The 18,253-nt window shown below is 44.3% G+C and overlaps 1 protein-coding gene across 5 annotated transcripts in view; it reads left to right on the top strand.

Annotated features, from left to right (window-relative positions):
• Window positions 1-1,756: 1,756 nt before the first annotated feature.
• HTR1E (5-hydroxytryptamine receptor 1E) overlaps window positions 1,757-18,253 on the top strand; it is a 36,336-nt gene continuing 19,839 nt past the window's right edge. For 3 of the 5 annotated variants that reach the window (XM_069011199.1, XM_069011198.1, XM_069011195.1), the window contains exon 1: window positions 3,170-3,415. The gene's annotated coding sequence lies outside the window, so the exon portion shown is untranslated. Of the gene's footprint in view, window positions 2,703-3,169; window positions 3,416-11,405; window positions 11,456-18,253 lie in introns of those variants that run through there. The other 2 variants (XM_069011196.1, XM_069011197.1) reach the window with 2 other exon arrangements.

The following is an 18,253-nucleotide window of genomic DNA, read 5'->3' as shown; positions in this document are numbered from 1 at the left end:
CTGAGCAGCACTGCTTTTATTTGCTAGAAAACTGCAAAACAGCTCAGATTTGCCCCCAGCTAGGATTTTACAGGATATGCAGAAAAGTCTCAAGAGGTTCTCAATCTCCATCCACTAGGTCATTGCTACCAGAATTACACAAAAGAAGTGAGATTCATTTAACTTCACTGTACATATCTAAACGTTAATCATCTTTATCGAAGCGAGTCACCCTGGGCACCCTTCTGACTCGGTGGAGAGAAATGAGCACCTCCAAAAGGCAGCTCATTTCATCTTCCCGTAGAGGATGCCTAAGATGAATGAGATGAGTTGCCTTCTGGAGGTGTCTATTTCTCTCCATTAGCTATACAGAGAGCCTGAGGTGATGTGCTTGCACTCTGATGATTAACTCACAATGTCAGAAGCTAAAGGCAGATGAATCCCTTGCACAGCACATCAGCATTTGAGCAGCCAGCCCTGCAGACGGAAGGGAGGGGGTTACAGAGCACAGTCGACAGCCACTGTAGTGGCTTCTTCTAGCACTGCAGAGATGTACCTGGTGACATGTCCAGTGACTACCTAGGAAAGAAATAGCAACCTAAATGCAAAGAATAGGTCAGGAAAGGAGAAGGGCAATACATTAAATAAAGATAAAAAGAAATGTATGCAGATAGCAACCAGCCCACAATTCCTTGCTGGGTGTTTCCTGCCCCAAACAACACGGCTCAGCACAACCAGTTCTATCTGAATGATCCAAAACTGAAGTAAGACTGTGGTTAGCCCACAAGATGATCTCACACTGCCTTTCCTTGCATCCACGGTTCTACCATGATGGAAATTTGGTAGACACATGCAAACAGACATACCTGAATGCATATGAAATCTTGTCTGAAAGGCATGTTCCTTTCCATGGCAAGACATTCATGATATCTGAAAGGAAGCAACTCAGCAGGCTCTACATCATCTACCTACAAATATGCCCAGGAAACCACTGATCAGGTTTGAGGAGTATTGCTGGGATGCAGTAAGAGATGATCCAGTTATGGTGATTCCTCCCCACCATGCAAACTGAGTACTTGTCCCCAGTACCACTTTGTGGAAATTGAAGAGTCCTCTTATCACCATGCAGAGCTGGGCAGATAAGACACAAAACTCTCCTGAGTACCAGCCTGGTGCCATAATTACTGACTAATGCTGCCTCTGTAGCCTGTCACAAGAACAGTTTTTGGCAGTCATTTCAGCTCATTTCACAGTCACATGAAATTAATTTAATTAGTTTTTAAAATCTAAAGAATAATGGAATTTAATTGACTTAATGTGAAACTTTCTGGGCTGTCACTCCATCCAGCTTCCGATCAACTTGAAATCATTCAGCTGTGAGTGACTGATGTTTGTGCCTTTCATTGAGAACACTTTGTCTCAGTTAAAATCCTTCCTTCCATACTTAATTTTTGCATAATATTATTTTTATTTTTCAAATCTATGTTTTCATTGTCTGGTACCCTGGATGAAGGGCTCTCCATGTGGGACTGATACAGCCACCGCCTGCTTCTGGAAGTTTGTTTTACCTGGGGCTGCAGGATGTTAGGGGAAGATGGGTGAGATGCAGAGTCACTGCCTGGGACACACACCAGAATGGAGTCAGAGAGCAAGTTGTTTTACTCAACCACGCACATATCTAGATAAATACCAGTCATGATGATGGCCCTGCTGAAGATTATGGTCCTGTTATGGCTGATGTGTGAACACATATCAGTGTTACCATCCTCCTCTAATGCCCAAACAGAAGTAAGAGATGTCAGAAACTCTATGTAAAGTCCGAGACAAATTTTATTCAACACTGATGACCATAAAAAATGCCTGGGAATCTCATTCCTCTGCTGTTCAAAATTTCAGGAGCATATTAGCACATCATTAATGAGATCCAGAGACTTTTGCTCTTTCTCTATGCCATCTTCCACTCTCATTTTAGATCATGGAGCTCTCCAGCAGTCTTGAACACACTTCATCAGAAAGCACCAGGACAGATCTCTTTAGTTTTACTGTTCCTTTGGTAAAGTGGGAGAGATAGAACAGAGACTTTGTGAATGGATTTTAAACCAACACTCCACATTAAAACACAAGTTTCTAAAGCTGTGCATAATAATACCATTTCTGACTAGTGACAACCTCATTAGACAAAGCAGAGGTTCTTTTACTTCCATTCTTCACTTCTTGTTTTCCTTGTATCCCATGCATACATCCTTCCTTAGAAAAGCAGAACCCTTTTAAGACTCTCCTGTGGCATTTTTATCCAAATTATTTGGTATGTGGGGAAGCTTCCATCCTACCTATTTTGGTAGAAAATATAGCATCAAAGTTGCATTTGACAAAATTAATATTGCTAGTAGAAATTATGTCATTCTCAGAGGGAACAACTACTTGATTTTTAGTCATTGATGGCCTCTAAACTCTCTCTATGGTACTTCCATAGGGTATCTATCACTCTGTACAGTGTATGCTTCGCAAAACAGAGCGACTCCACTCCCGTGTGTTCAGACAGCGTGGACGCAACGTTACAATCCCAAAACACGCTCGCAAAACCACATGGTTTTCACTCCAGCCCCGCCTGCTCCAGGAGCGCATCTCCGGCACCGGTCAGCACCGGCTGATCAGGGACGGACTGCGAAGAGTAGGCAATCCCCAAGCAGGCTCTCCCGGTTCCCAGAGAGTCCCCGCATCAGGTACCAGCCCTCGGAAGCGCGCCATCCGCCGACACCCGTCTCTCCGTGCGCCTGTCCGCACCAGGGCGGGCTGAGCTCCAGCGGGGAGCGGGCTGATCCAGCCCCGCAGCTGGGCTCCAGGCAGGGGGGCGGCTGAGCCGCCCCACGCCCCGACAGGGCAGCGACAGCGCCTCCGGCACGGGCCCAGCGCCCGCGGGCAGCGGCCACGGCCGTGCCGGAGCAGCGGCAGCAGCCGCGCCGGGGAGGAGGAGTGCCGGCGGCTTGGCCAGAGCGGCGGCAGCCGGGGCCGGGGCAGGGTCTCCCCGCTCCGCACGCCGCCGGTGCCCGGAGCCGCCGTGCCCAGCGGTGTCCGGCGGCAGGCGGAGGTGCTCCCCGGCCGGCGAGGCGGGGGTGGTGCCGTGTTGCCGCCGCCGCTGAGCGGAGCGGAGCCGCCGCATCTTCATCTTCATCCTCACCCTCCCCCTCCTCCCCCTCCCCGCGGCGCGACCCCGCCGGCTGCCCCCGCCCAGAGGGGCGGGAAGGCAGCGGGCGCTGCCCGCGGTCGAGGCGCGGCCCGAAGGGGCTCCTCATGGCGTTCCCTCATCCGCCCGCTGCCGCCGATAAATCCCAGTGCCGAGGGCAGCGCGGCACTTGGCGGCTGCTGCGCTGCGGGGAGGCGGCGGAGCTCGGGCCCCTCCCCGCGGCGGCGACCCCCAACAGGAGCCGGAGCTCAGGTGAGCGCCCGAGGCTGGCGGCGGCGGGAGGGACGGGACCGTGCGGGGGTCGCAGGGAGCCGCGGTGTGCCGGGCGCCTCGTCTGACATCCCCCGATGCTGCCTCGAAGGGACCGGCTGCGAGGGGGAACCCCGCTAGCGCAGCGGCGGCGGGCAGCAGGATGCTGCCTTATGATGTCTCCGTGAACCGTGAAGTTTTCCTTCGCGAGCTTGAGGCGGGGTCCCGAAGGGCTGCGGGGCTCTGCCGGGGGCTGTGGTGCCGGCAGGAAGCTCGGAGAGGGAGTGAGCGGCGGGCGTATCCCGCCCAGCGCTCCCGTGGTCCCGGCAAGCAGCGTGCTCTCCGGGGTTGTCTGGGCATCCCCAGTATCTGTTAGTGGTGCTGTGAGATCGTCGCTAAAGTACCTCTGAGTAGGTAGAAAGGGCAGTGCTCTGCCCTTGCTTTCTCACATCTGAGTTGGGGCTGAATGGTGAAATGATGCACAGGATGTGAGAATAATTATTCTCAGTACTGTACAAGGTATTATGAATACGACTGTATTTCTTGCTTCAGGAATGGACCTCCGGGGCCATGAAATGCAGGTGTTGGACTGCCCATCTACCTGATAATCCTTGTGACTCAAAACGAGCATCAGGTGGAATCAAGACCTTCATTTGGCCACAGGCTTTGGGGTCGTTCAGTATAGGTATCTACAGAGCAGAGAACAGGGCTAGTTCATTTTATTGTTCGTAACCAACCTTACACTTCAAGTTTGGGTTCACTATGACTAAATAACGTGCTATTAACAGCATAAGGCATTTAATCTATGTTTAGTTATTTCCTGGTGGCTGGGAATCTTAGAGAAAAAAATCTGAAATGTTCAGTTTCAAAGGATTGGAATTGGCATGTGATCATGCATTCAAAAAAACTGGGGCTCTAAGTTAAAAAAATTAAAAAAGAAAACCCCACCAAATCTGCACCTCTAAGGATTCACTACTTTCTCATTGAGAAACATGTAAGAATAGCAACAACCCAGCAAAGTGCTTGTTAAATTCAAGTGAGGGCTTAGGTACCATGAGCTTCAGTGGAATTACACAGAAGCTAAAGGCAAGGCTGAAGGCAAACGTGCTTCTGTGCTTCCCCAAACCAGGGCTTAAGTACTGTTCACTGAAGCATTCAGTCACATGAATCACAGTCATTCAAAAGTTCAAGGCAGACCAAATCAGGGAAAGCATGGACTGAACAGCATCGTCAGGCTGTCTGCACAAAAACTAGGTAATCACCAGCCCTGTGGATTTTTCCTGGTTTTTTTTAGGAGGTCTCTAAGTATAGAGTGAGCTGTTCTTGACTCTGTCTTGAAATGTGAATTACAGCCTCATAACGGCCACTAGCCCTCCATGATCATGGGTTGGCTTCAGCCTAACTTTGCATTTCAGTAATCTCTCAAACTTTGGGACTTGGGAGGGCAGCTTTCACGTGATCTGCCCAATTTAAAAAATACAAGCACACAGAAAATCTCTTATTTGTTAAAACTATGATCTCCAAATCATTTATAAGCACCAAAAGTATATATCGTCAGGCACCAGATACATAGGTAATTTTCAGGAACTGGAGCATTTGCCAGCATGAAAAAGGACATTATATAATTAGGATGTCCAAAGAGTAGCATTTATTTCTAAATAGCTTGGTTCTTCTGCAAGGTATTCTTTGATTCCTGTGAAATTAGAGAAAATTGTACTTAACTGTTCCCTGTTTTTCCTCTGTTGACAAAGTCCTGTTCATGCTGAAATCATCTGTATCCTTGAGTATCTTCCCATTCTTTTCAGGACGCAGATAAGCATGCCTGTCTTAAGAGCTTTAATAAAGTTAAGATGCACTTTTGCTTGTATTGTTATTTAACATCTCCAGGAGTGCACAGACAGAAGCAGTGTTGGTTTCACAGTTCTGAGCTTTAGACTGTTGCTGTTGATGATGTGCCTTTGTTGTTGTTGGGGGCAGTTTCTGGAATTGTTTCATTTTGTTTTCTTTTTCTGTAAAACTCACCAGCTTCACCAAGTGGCCACCTAAGACAGTGAATGTCAGCTTTAAAATTCGTGTTTCCCTGATTGTGGTATTTCTGCTGAAATCCTGGTGCCCCTTGCTGGCAATGGCATTAGTAAGTAAAGATGAAACTGGCAGCAACCCCTTTTCTGAGTGAGGGGTTTGGATTTAGCATAACCTCCCTGTAAGAATGATATGTTTAAGACATAAGGATCTCTTCCAGGACACATAGGGAGGAGTCCTGTATATTAAAAAGGGAGAAAAAAAATCTCAATGCAAACAGCAAGAAAAGCCTTAAATCAGTTGAAAGCTGTTTGGAGAATCATTGGTCAAATACTGGGAGGACACCAGGAGAAAGAAAAAGGTCACCAGGCCAAACTCATCTCCATCTAATTACATTAAGTCTGTCAAACTAATCCCTGGCACAGCTTGACTGAAAATATATCTCTGGTTCTCCTTTATAAAGTGACTAGTGTATTCAAAAGGCAAGCACCTATTTCTCCATGTGGTCACGTATGTAAATATGTCTGTTTATGAGCAGCCCTCATAAATTCCATAGCATTTGGCCTGTGTAAAATTAAACACCTGCCCAAGACTTTACTTCTGCAAACACCTGGTGGATTAGCCCTTCTAAACCTTTTTACACAGATAATTTTTTGCTCCTGACAGTTGTGGCAGTAACAAATGTGGGGTCTGTGGAGGTTACTGTGGTGGGAAGTTCAGCAGGTGCAGATGAGGTCAGAATTTGAATGTAACTGAGCTGAAGTAGAGAAGTGATCTGTAGAAGTGAGTTCAGGAAGGCCAGGTAGAGAGCATCATGCTGAGCTGGGAATAATCCACTGCACAAATGTATTATGGGAAGCAGCTTGCCTGGTAGCATTTTTACAGGAAACAAAGCAGTGCTGAGAGAAAGCCAGACATCTCACAGGGCTGCACAAAGAGGATTGCGCCCTACAAAACATGGTGGGATTTGGTCCCACAGCTCAGCGTTGATGGGGTCTTGGCTGAAGGAGTCTGCCACTTGGGATACAGCTGTTCAGGGTGAACTTCCTGGTGAGGGTGCAGGGAGGGGTTTAAAAACGTGGTCATGAAGGAGATTAATCAGGCTCTTTAACCTCAAGAGTGAACTGAAGCAGGACATGTTTGTAGCCTCCACATTTACAAGTCTGCTCCAAAAGGAAGGGAGCTACCTGCTCCCTGTGCAGCCAGTATGGGCTCAAGCCACCCTGTAACCTTGGTGTTGGACTGCTGGGAAACTTCCCATAGGGAAGCAGCAGTTGTACTCCTGTCCAGACAAGGAAATACCCTGAGTCACAGGGTATATCCTTTGGTATCCTGGGCTTGGGTAGGACTTGGCAAGCGCACTTTTGTAACAGGGAGCTACTCTGACAAAGGGATATTTTTCTTTAGTCCCACGGACAGCAAAGTCATCTCAGGCAAAATAGTTTGGGCCTCTAAATTATTTAGAAACCCAATAAGCAAACTCATCAGCCCCAACATTTAACTCCTCTGCTCACGTGGAACTACCCTTTTCCTTACTGTTTCCTCAAATCCAGAATGGGAACAAGGAGCCAAAATGCTTAAAGTAAGGCCACCCTATTGAAGACAAGGCTTAATCTTACGCATGGCAGCTGCCAAGGCTGTGGCTGCTGCCGGGGGCTTTCTAAATGCCAGATTTCCCTCTGTTGTCTTTGCTGGCTGGATCCTTTTGCCCAGCTGGCAGCTTCTTGGCAATACAATAGTCTGCCTGCTCTCCCTGGACCCACAGGGAAATGCCTCACCACCTGACTGCTGGGGCCAGGGGAGATGTCTATTCCTGCCTCTGCTCTGGACACAATCCATGTTGCCAGAGGTTCCTTCTCCATCACTTATAAGCACCCATTGCTGGGCACTTCCCTTCCCAAAAGGCCTGTGGGATGTGGGGTGCAGCCTTTGCCAGCTCAGCCCCATTCTTGCAGAAAGATGCAAGGGGACATCTCTTTTGGGAGCAGGCAAATCAAGTATTTGTCTGTTGCAGAAGCTCATAACAAAGTTGCCTTTAAGGGTCACCCATGTTCTCCCAGGGGTCTGTCTGGGATCCTAAAAATGAAGGCGTTTTTGGTAGCACCAAAACCATCACTCAGTCTCTGCGGTACTATCAAAAATACGCAGCGGTACCAAATCAGCAGCTCATCAAACACAATTTAAAATGTATGAGGGCAGCGTATTGCTCGTCCCCAGCATTGTCACTTGGTTACTCCCAATGGAAACCCTGCTCCTTTACACTTCTGGCCAAATGCCATGGCTTCAGCCTGGCAGGGAACAGATGCACTGAGACCTTTAGTACCACACTTGCAGAATTATCCCTTTTTTCCTGCAAGATTTTCCAAGTTTGGATATCCTGGATGAATATCATGCTGACAGCTTCTAATTATGCTGCTGGTTGATTTACCAATTTATCCTCTTTTAAGAGCTAGAAGTCATGGAAGGCCAGGAAAGATCCCTTTCCTGAGCCCACATATCAGATGAAGTGGCATCTCTTTGGCAGAGCCTTTCAGAGGAAGGGAGTAACACATATCCAGTTCTCCAGGATGGACAGCCCCTCTGTGGGCTCCCTGAGCCCTTGACTGTTTCCTGTCCCTCGAGACACCCTCTTTTTACCTCTGGGTGTTTTTGCAGCTGCCTGTGCTGTGGCAGCATCTCATCATTTTTGACTTTCAGTCCAAGGCCCAAATACACTATCTAGCTCCAGGTCCACCTCCTTTTTTAATCTATTTGGAAAGATTTTGGTTTATACTTATAGCATAAGCAGCAAAAAAAGGAGAGATATTTATAGACCTACACATTTATTTACTTTGAGATTAACTTATTCCTCCCCACAAGCTAAATTAGATAGATATTCCAATTAAGGTATTAGTGGTTCAGGTTTACATTTATTGTTTCTTTTTTATAATCAAGTAGGCCAGGCTACCTGCTACCCCAGGGAGCAATTGCTACCTGCCTTGCTGTTCTGCTCTTTTCTCCTTTTTTTTTCTTATTTTTAAATACCATTACATTGCAAATACTGATATAAATACCCATTTCAAACTAGGATAAGAGCATACAAATGGGGTCCTACATTGGAAAATGCTCTCTTGAACTGTGTCCCATGGGCTGGACCCTGTGCTGTTTCTGTCTTCCAGTGTCTTTCCTGAAAGAGATTAATTTGAAGCCAAGCATATAAACTGAAAAGTACCATTCAGAAAGATTTATGATCCTGTTTCATTAGGGATGCATATGTGGAATTATTCCCTGCCTGAAAGCACTGACTCAGAGCTCACATGTAAATTGCCAGGATAATTCCACTATTCCATGTTTCACAGAATTGAATGTTCTGTGCCTTGCTTCAAGTGTTTTGTTGATGAAAATCTTTCAATTTTCTCCTAGAGAGAGTTTTGTAGACTGTTGAGCTGTAAGCACGTTGTCCTGACTTGCAAATATACAATGACTGCTAGTCAAATTAATATCTTAATTTTAAACTGGACAGCTTCCCATCAACATCACTCTGTTCTTGCAGTAATGCTTTTGAGTAGTAGCATTTCTCCTATATGTGAAGCTCTGCATGAAGGGAAATACTTGGAACTTAGCAAAGCTGTATCCATGTGGCGTCTTAGCTTCATACCCCAAGATATCCAAAGATGCAAAACCTAAGTTGGCTGCCAAGCAAAACCTTGTCATGAGTGTTGGTGATCATAATACACAGGCATGATTCACGTGTTTACACAGCAGATAACTTAATTTTGATCCATTTACAATGGCACTTCATTAAGGGACGTTAAAGCAAAGTGCTTTTTAAACTACTGAAATAGGTTAGTAGTTAACCTCCAGTTTGGAAATTGAGTGAGGTCTGGAATGGGTTACAAGCAGGCACACATATGTTTTCTTTATTGGATATTTTCCAACTGATTCTGCCAAGCTTGTTAGGGTCAGAACAGACTGACCAGAGTGAAGTGGCCCAGTGCACACGTGTGCACCCAGCTCTCTGATGCAGCTTGCTGTGCTAGCTGTCACTGTTCAGGTGGTTTTCCATACAATTCATGTTCCCCTGAGAGACAGTCAAATATCCACCTTTCTCTTCCTGGTGAGACTAATGCCTTTTTAGCTCTTCTATTTCATAGGCCAGCATAAAGCAGGCAAGTGGTCTCACTGAGCTGTAAATATTTGATAAAACTGCTTTGCATGGTGTGAGTGTGAACTTCACAGTGTGGAGACAGCTAAAAACCAAAGTATGCTGTGCATTAACTTCTTGAATTAAGAGCCCAGGTGATCACTAGTTTTGTTCACTGGACTGAAAAAAAGATCTGCAATTCCTGAATAATTGGACAAATTATACATTTGGGGCTGTGTGGTATGAATAGAACACTCACCTGAGTTACAATTGCACTTTCCTGCTGTGTGTGTATACGAGCCTTTCTCTGGGCTGCATTTCACCCAGCAGCTGTTTGCTGAGCCTTAGGAGAGCTTTCAGGGATATTAAAATACACAGTGTTCCTCTGAAAAACAGCAGTCATCTTGTCCACATTGGAATTCCTCCCATGGGTCCTCAAAAAACTCACCTATTGGACAAGGAAGGGCTGGGGGAGGTCTCATTAGCTATTTGAGCCTTTTGTTATTAAGGAGTCTCTGGTCTCCTCTTTTGAATATTTCCCAGTTGTCAGGTAACATATGGACACAGAAGGAAAATCCCCCTCTTACAGAGGAGAACAAAACAAACAAACAAAGTGAGTAAAATATAGCAATAAACTCTTATTATAGTATGAGAAATAGTAGTTATCGAAGATCCTTACAACTTGTGCTTGAGGAAGACTTTCCATGATGGGACTGTGCTCCCTGGCTGAGCCTCAGTGGGATCTGAGGGGTCCAAAATGCTCTTTGGGCGTAAGGACTATAGTCCTAGTTGCTCCTTCTTGTGGAGACATTTGGAACAAGAAAGCAGGGAAATTTCTACACAGAATTTTTATTATTAGTAAATAAGTGAAATAAGCTCTGCATTTAACCTCTTAGTTATGTTGATCTCTGTCCTGAAGAGTTTGAAGCAAACACAGTTTCTCTTCTCCCTAGTAGCTGCAGAAGTGTCTGTGAAAGACACACAAAATGGAGAAATCTTGCATTAACAGCAATTGTGTCAAATATGCTCTGGAACCTTCTCATATTAAATGGAAATTGGCACTTCTAAATGACTTAGTGTAGTCCAGTTGTCTCTTTGAAAAGGCTACAGTATTTAGTGTCAAAATACCAGTTCTCAGTCACTGTCAGTTTTAGGCTCTGATTTATGATTAAACATATATCCTAAGCTTATAAAAATAAATACATATCATACAAAAGTAAAGCATTTTTGTTTCTCAAGTATTTGATAATAGAAGAACTGTTTGCAAACACTTCACAAAAAAAAAACACACAAAAAGAAAAAAGGAGAAAATTTATCCTATTTCATAGAGAAGGAAAAAACATATAGAGAAAAGTAGATACACTAGAGACTTAAGCACAGCTTGCTTTGAGGCAAGTTTGATGTGTGGGTGGGTGATAAATATACTGGGATTTACTGGTGGAGGTACTTGTAACTGTTTTCACTTGCTGTCAAAAAGCACAGCGTGGATGTTTGGAAACTTACAATCCTGCAGTTCCTGTTAACTGTTCCTGTTAATAACTGCTAGCAGAGAACTCTGCCAATGCTGATGAAGAGTAGCCAGAAGAACAAGTGAGAACTTCCTGGCCAAGCCCTAGGGACATCCAAGTTCAGGGAGGGAGATGAGCTTGAGGCTCATGCTGAGGCATAACTTTGCATTACCAGGAAAGCTTAAATCTAGAGTATGGGCAGGTCCAGACACCAGGGCCAGCAGAGAAGTAAGGACTTGGCCCAGTCACAGCAGTATATTGGAAGAAAAAATCCTGCCAATTTTCTTGAGTCCCTGCTAATCCACTGTACATGTTCTGGGGTTTTGTTCATATCCCTTAGGCACTGTGATGCTCACTGGAGCCAGTAGAGGTCTGGGAACTGCTGAGAATGTAAGTGAATTTTTAATATATAATCAGATAGGGAAGAAAACATTACTTAAATGTCTTCCACTCTGTATTAAAACATTTAACTTTTCTTAAGCCCATTTTCTTTACTCTTTGGCTGCTGAGAAAGTTTTCTAAGGTTAAATCCTATTATCCTGGCTCCTTTATAATTTGGGGAATTCAGAAGGTGTGACTAGATCCAAGTGCAGGGTCTTCCCCAAGCTACTCATGTGCGAAAGAGCTTTTGCATTCCCTGTATATGAGATCCAGGCTGTCACACTTTAAATGATCCTGCAGCTTTTCCTCATGGACAGAGTGAGCTGGCAGTCATCACCATCTGCTGGCCACACTCAACACCATTCAGTAAGGCTTGTGACCAGGGGACAAGTATCTCATTGCTCCTTTCTGTATTCACTCTGGCTGTCCCTTGCCAGCGATTCTGCCTGGGCATCTGAGGAGGACTGAAAGAAAAAGGGATTGAAAGGGTGGTTCCAGAGCAGCCAGAGTCAAATGATGGGGAGAACCCTGAGAGTCTGCAGCCTTAACTAAAGCAGTTTCCCATAAGTGAATGGCATTGAGTTGCATCCATCTCCCATGCTTCACGAGTGCTCCAGGTGTGACCAGCTCCTGTGTCACTGATCAGCCCGATACAGGAACATTCCCTAATACATAACAGGCATGTTCCTTAAAATGCTCATGGCTCTCCCTGCTGTGCAGCTGTGCCCTGGGACCTCCAGATGCACCACTGCCAGAAGCAAGCAGTAGAGCTGTTACCACACAGACTTTGGAGCTTGAACTTAGAATGGAAAATTTAAAATGCAGAGGCCAGCATTTGTCTTCTCTTGTGGTTTAACTTTTACAGCACAGCTTAATTTGATCTTCTCTTTTTCACATATAGCACATTCTAGTCAGCCATTTAATAAGAAATTCACCTAAAGTTAAGAGCCACAGTAAAATAGTCCTTATTTACTGATAGATTTATAGCCCAGGAGCTTGCAGACAGCACTGTGTGAGCTGTGTGATGATTTTAATGTGTGAGCGGCATTTTCATGGATAAAATTTCCATTATTTCATAACCAAGCTATTGCTTTCTAACCAGGCACACAATGGGCATTATTCAAGAGGTAGAGGGGAAAAGATATCTTTCTTTCAGAAATTATATTTTGGATGCATGTAATAGCTCTCTTCTCTATGCATTTAATTCATGATACTGATGATACCATGGTTTATTTTCAGAAAAATGTTTTTTCTCTGGAACTGTCTTATAAAATAATGTTTTTTAAAATCTTGTATTCAGCAGGAAAGCATGGGGTTTTTTGTTTGTTTGTTTGTTTCGGTATTTTAGGCATTAAAAATTTAATTCAACAACAAATATCTTAATGATACTTTTAATGTAACAATGTTTAAACAATTTCACTATCCAGTACAGCAGTACCAACACTGATCTAATTTTGGGCCATTTTAGATAGTGTACTTTTAAGCTGTTCCATGAGGCATGAAATCCTGCATGTGTAGTTCAAACTGTGTGCAGTACAAGGCTGAGTGATTCTGCGTGATCATGGAAATCATTCTGAAAATCAACCAGTCTGAATTTTCACTTATGCTAGACTGGTTTTCGGCAGCTAGAAAGTGAGGTGGGGGAGAGGGGAGGAATAAAAGGATGTTACAGGGCTGAAAGGAGCTTGAAGTGTACAATGCATGTAAAAGTAGACCTTGGGCAGCAATTACCAGCCAGATGATGACAAGAAAATCATCAACAGGTTATGTCTACTGATAATTGCTACGTGCTGGCAATCTAGCCATGCCTAAAATCATGGAGTTGAATTACCAAAAATTCCTTGATGGTTCCTTGCATTCCTGCACTGAAGTGTGAATGCACAGAGATCTAGGTAGTCATTGGGGAGATCTAGGTGGTGAGTGCCTCTTGTGCAATCACCATTGCCTTCAGAAATGTCCCTGGATAACTGACTATTAATAGGTCTCAAAAATGGTGTCTCTTTACCTAATACCGTCAGTACCTCAAAATTTGTATTCAATTTCTATTACAAACCTGTCAGATGTGCTAAAAAATAGTGCCCCAAATTGCTGATTTTTGTCAGCTTATTTAGGCATCAATTTCCCTTGAAGCCATTTTCCAGGACACTTTCGATCCTTCATCATCAATTTGGGCAGATGTGTTGATGCATTGCCTACTTCCAGTTACCCTCCAGTTTTTGTGCCAGCGTTTATCCCTGGTTGCATTATCCTTTGCACTGAATTCACACGTGGATGTAGCCAGCACCTTTGGAAAGAACCAGAATGTCTCTGATTGTGTAGAGATCTCTACACCTTCACCTGTAGACCCTTTTTCTAAATCAATATCATCCAGGCAAAGAAAAATGCTTCATATGACTCAAGGAAAACTTGTGAATTTTGTGTTCCCAACATAACCTAGCTAAGGAGAAAACCATGACATATGGTTTGATAGAGGATCAGATGTGAGGTCTGTTCTCTTAATGGTACCTGCAAACTCTGTTAAGGTCCCCAGAAGTGAGATATATTTAACATCAGCTTTTTTTTTTTTTTTTAATGGCTGTTACTCCAATTACTAGAAAGTATTGCTGTTGTGTATACTGCTTCTGGGACTACACAAAGGAAAGGGCCTGGCTTTGGTTGAAGGATAAATCCTGCTGGTGAACTTCAGCTGGACCCTCTGGTTCTTCTGTTCTTGAGGTTTTGCAATGCATCGTTTTTCCAGGACATTCAGATAGACAGCAGGGAACTCCGTTCTGATTTTCTTCAGCTTTCCGCGAATTCTGAGTTTGGTGAGACTTTCAACCACCCCAGTACTCCTTAAACGTTTTGGTTGTTTTTCAGTTTCCCCTAGTTCAATGATGCCTGGTCACTGTTTGCAGGCAAGCAGCAGCACCACTCATCCCCCCAGGGGGAGAGAACCAGTCCTGACAGCCCAGCCATGGTAAGAGGAGACACAACTAGCATGTTGTCTGAAAACTGCTCATCCAGTTTCTCTCTCTTTCTTTGCAACCTAGTCAGGGAATATGCACGATACCACAAAGAAGCACTCAGGAACAGAGTAAACATTGAGTAAGGGAATATTGCTGGAACAGTTCAGAGCTGCTGTAGTTGTGTAGATGATGTGCTAATGCCCTTCATTTCTAGCCAATGCTTTCTCTTGAAGCACAAGGAGATGTTTCTCTTGATGTGATCTCTCCAACGGCCTGAGCATACCACCTCTCTTGGACTTAACAGGCTAAGAGACTCAAGTGAGGCAGTCAAATGCTTTCCTTTAGTCTAGGAGCCAGGACCAAACAGAAACCTGTACAGAAGGCATATGGAAGCTGGAGGGAAAGCATGTTGCCCCTGTCATGAGCTAATGACAGTGAGACAGGAGGGGAGACAAATTTCCCGCTAACAAGCAGAGCCTCTGAGCTCCCATTTTTAGCCCAGTGCATGTTCTCACAGCCCCACACAGGAGTGTGGGGATAGGATCCCTTGTTTCCTGTCCCAGCAGTGAATAGCTAAACCAGCAACCACCATTAGACAGCTTGCTTCACGGATGCTTGCTTTCTTCTAGCTGCATGTTCCTTAAAATGAATTATTAAAGACTGTCCAGAAAATTTTTACATGTTTTTCTGATTTAAGGGCATCAAATTCAGCCACTGTAGCTTAGGTAGTGCTGGTTTTGCAATTTCCCTCAATTCCCAGCAGAAATTAGGCAGAGGATCTGGGATTCAGATGTTTGAGATTAATGGGACTGCTCAGGTACCGAAGCAGTGACAAAATAGAAAGTTATTCCTAGTAGAAAATGTAATTAGTGCCTTTCAGATCTTCAGTTTGACAGTAGCACTAACATCAATTATTCTCTGTTGGGAATATTCCATTTTAACAAGGTTCACTGTAATATCATCCTTTCTCAGTAGTAATCGGAAGAAAGAAGGCCTTTTCAAATCATTGTCTTGCTACCTCGAGATTTTTAACATTTAAGCCTCCCACTTATCAGCTGATGCCTTGCATTGACTTCAGCACCTTAACAATTCCAATACTCTCAAGTGTCTGGAAATGAACTCTTTTTTTTTTTTTTTTTTCTCCCTGTTTTTTTTCTGGCAAGAGTCTGCAGAGAAAATCAACAATGTTTCCAAGCTAAAAGGTATTGTCGAAAGTAATGTTTAAATCCTCAGGGTGGAGGAAATATGTCAAAATAATCTGGCAAAGCTATGAGTCTGGGTCTCAGGGTGAAAAGGCAGCGCTACTGTGTTGGTTTCAGCTTAATCAGGAAACTCTGTCAGCTCTGGGTCTCAACTCTGTTCCTGCAGGTCACAGCAGTTCTTCCAAACAGAGCATGCCATCCGCAGCTTCTTCCAAAGGTATTAAATTATCAAACTCTGAATTCCTCAGGTGCAAAATACACTTTTTTAAGAGTGGTGTTGCTGCCCTAGTGCACGCATCTTGGGGAGTTTGGCAGAGCCTGGTGCAGTTTGTACCGTTTGGTTTCCTCAGGCCAAGGACATCCTTCCTCCAAGCCAGCATTCCTGATGAAACCTCACAGCCCTATGCAGAAGTCACACTTAGTTTCTAACCCTCGTGTTCCCTCTACCATTTCACCATCTATAATCCAAAAATCCCATCTCCAATTTAGCATCATGTGTTTGAGACTCTTGAAACATGCTTAAGGAGATTTAAATGCACAGCTGTGTGACTCAATCCCCTAGATAGGTTTTATAATCAGCCTTTATGCATAGCTCCAAGTTATTTTGAATAGAGGATTGCTGAAAATAACCAGAAAAAAAATTAAAGAAATTTTAAATGATCTCTTTTCCCACACCTCCAGATTGAGAAACTCTGTGGTTAAACATCTCTGAATAAAGCTGTTCTAAATTAAATACCGGCTTTGGTGGTATAGAAGATGAAGCTGGCAATAAAAAATACATAATATCCCATCAAGATGTTGAAGTCTTAATCCAGAACACAGTGGGACTGGTGTGAGCTGCTGTCAGCACACCTGGCCACAGTAGCTGTCTCACAGAGTGCTGTACCCTGATGTGGCCCATTTCTGCCTACCTGGATTTGCTGTTCAGATTTGCAGGGCAGATTGCCAGCTCCTTGCCCAAGTGACATCTTGGGAGGTGGTGGGACAAAATTAAATCACTGTTGTGACACAAAGAGTAGTGAGGGCATGATGAAACCAGTGAAGGGTCTGGAGCAAAAGGGTCTTATGAAGAGCACTTGAGGGAGCTGGGAGTGTTTAGCCTGGAGAAAAGGAGGCTCAGGGGAGACCTTATCACTCTCTACAATTGCCTGAAAGGAGGGGAATGTTGGTCTTTTCTCCCAAGTAATAAGCTAGAGAACAAGAGGTAAATGCCTTACATTTCATCAAGGGAGGTTCAGATTGGATACTGGGAACAATTTCTTCCCTGAAAGCGTTGTCAAGCATTGGAATAGGCTGCCCAGGGAAATTGTGGAATTGCTGTCCCTTGAAGTGCTTAAAAGCCATGTAGATGTGGCACTTAGGGACATGGTTGAGTGTTGGACTTGGCAGTTCTGGGTTGATGGTTGAAATGGATGAGCTTAAAGGGCTTTTCCACCTAAACCATTCTGTGATTCTATGACTGCCACAGCTGGACAACATCCAGCTTCAGCCCATGGGGCCTCCAGAAGGGTTACAAAGTTGGGTGTTCTTTAAGGGCTCTCAGAAACCTTTGGGTTCAGCAGGGAAGTGGTTCTGCCTCTGGAAAAGCAGAGGGCTCCTGCAGAGATGTTTGCACCTGGCTGCTATAGTATGGAGGCAGTCCAGTTGTCATAGGGACTTAGATGAAAATGAAAAGACATATTTGAATCCAGTTGTGCTGAATACTTTAACTTGATTATTTGAAACATTTATAATTATTCTATTGAAACCCTCATTTTCATTGATGGGGTTGTTTTTGCAAATCATTAACAATTACAGGTCACCTTTGAGATGGAAACATCTTAGAATTCGTTGTAAAAACTTTTAAAAAGTAATTTATGTCTTGTTTACTCTGTCATCAGATCATTTCATGTGTTAATGCACTGGGAATGTCAAGCTGTGCTGATAAGAACAGTTTTCCTTGTATTTGTTGTTATTCCTATGTAAATATAATTAAGGCAAAAAGTGTCTTACGGGTGCCTGATCACATGCATTAAGTCAGCTCCCTTTTTGCCTCCTAAGGCAAACACACTCAGAACTGCAAGGTCTCTGGGAAAGACCCAGGGCTTAGGGCAGGACCTTGCCTACTTGCCCCTGAGCCTTCATCTGTGCTGGTTCTATGCAGGAAATCGTGGAGGGTGATTCGCTAGGAACTAAATACATGTCTCATCTTCAGCATGGCAACAGATCCAGCCACTGCCTCTGGAAGTACTGTCACATTTCATGTTAGGTTTGTGCTGAAGGCGTTCTGAATTTAGGCTTGTGTTGCAGAAAGACTCCAGCAAACACGGAGTCTTGGGAAAAGTGGGATTGGGAGATTTGGGAGTGATTATTCCAAAATTAGTGTGAAAATTGAAATCTTTCCACTATCTGCCAAGAGTTTTGTGTTAGACTTGTGAAAGAAGGGCATGGAGTGATATCAGGAGCACGTCTGCATCTCAGAACCGGAGCCAACATGACAGGAAAGCTTCCATGTAGCAGAGGGGAGAGTACACAAGGGCACACTGAAGACATCCAAGATGCAGGGGAGGACAGTCTTTGAACACAACTATATGTTAAGGGTAAATTTTGAAATTTTCTAATTATTCTCTAAAGCACCACAGGGAACATGCAGTATTCAGTGTGGCTCTGGCTGGGCA

The sequence above is a fragment of the Aphelocoma coerulescens genome, chromosome 3 (assembly GCF_041296385.1).
Source record: "Aphelocoma coerulescens isolate FSJ_1873_10779 chromosome 3, UR_Acoe_1.0, whole genome shotgun sequence".
In the NCBI taxonomy this organism is placed as follows: Eukaryota; Metazoa; Chordata; class Aves; order Passeriformes; family Corvidae; genus Aphelocoma; species Aphelocoma coerulescens.
The sequence above is the reverse complement of the archived record's forward strand: the minus strand, read 5'-3'. Positions and strand labels throughout refer to the sequence as shown.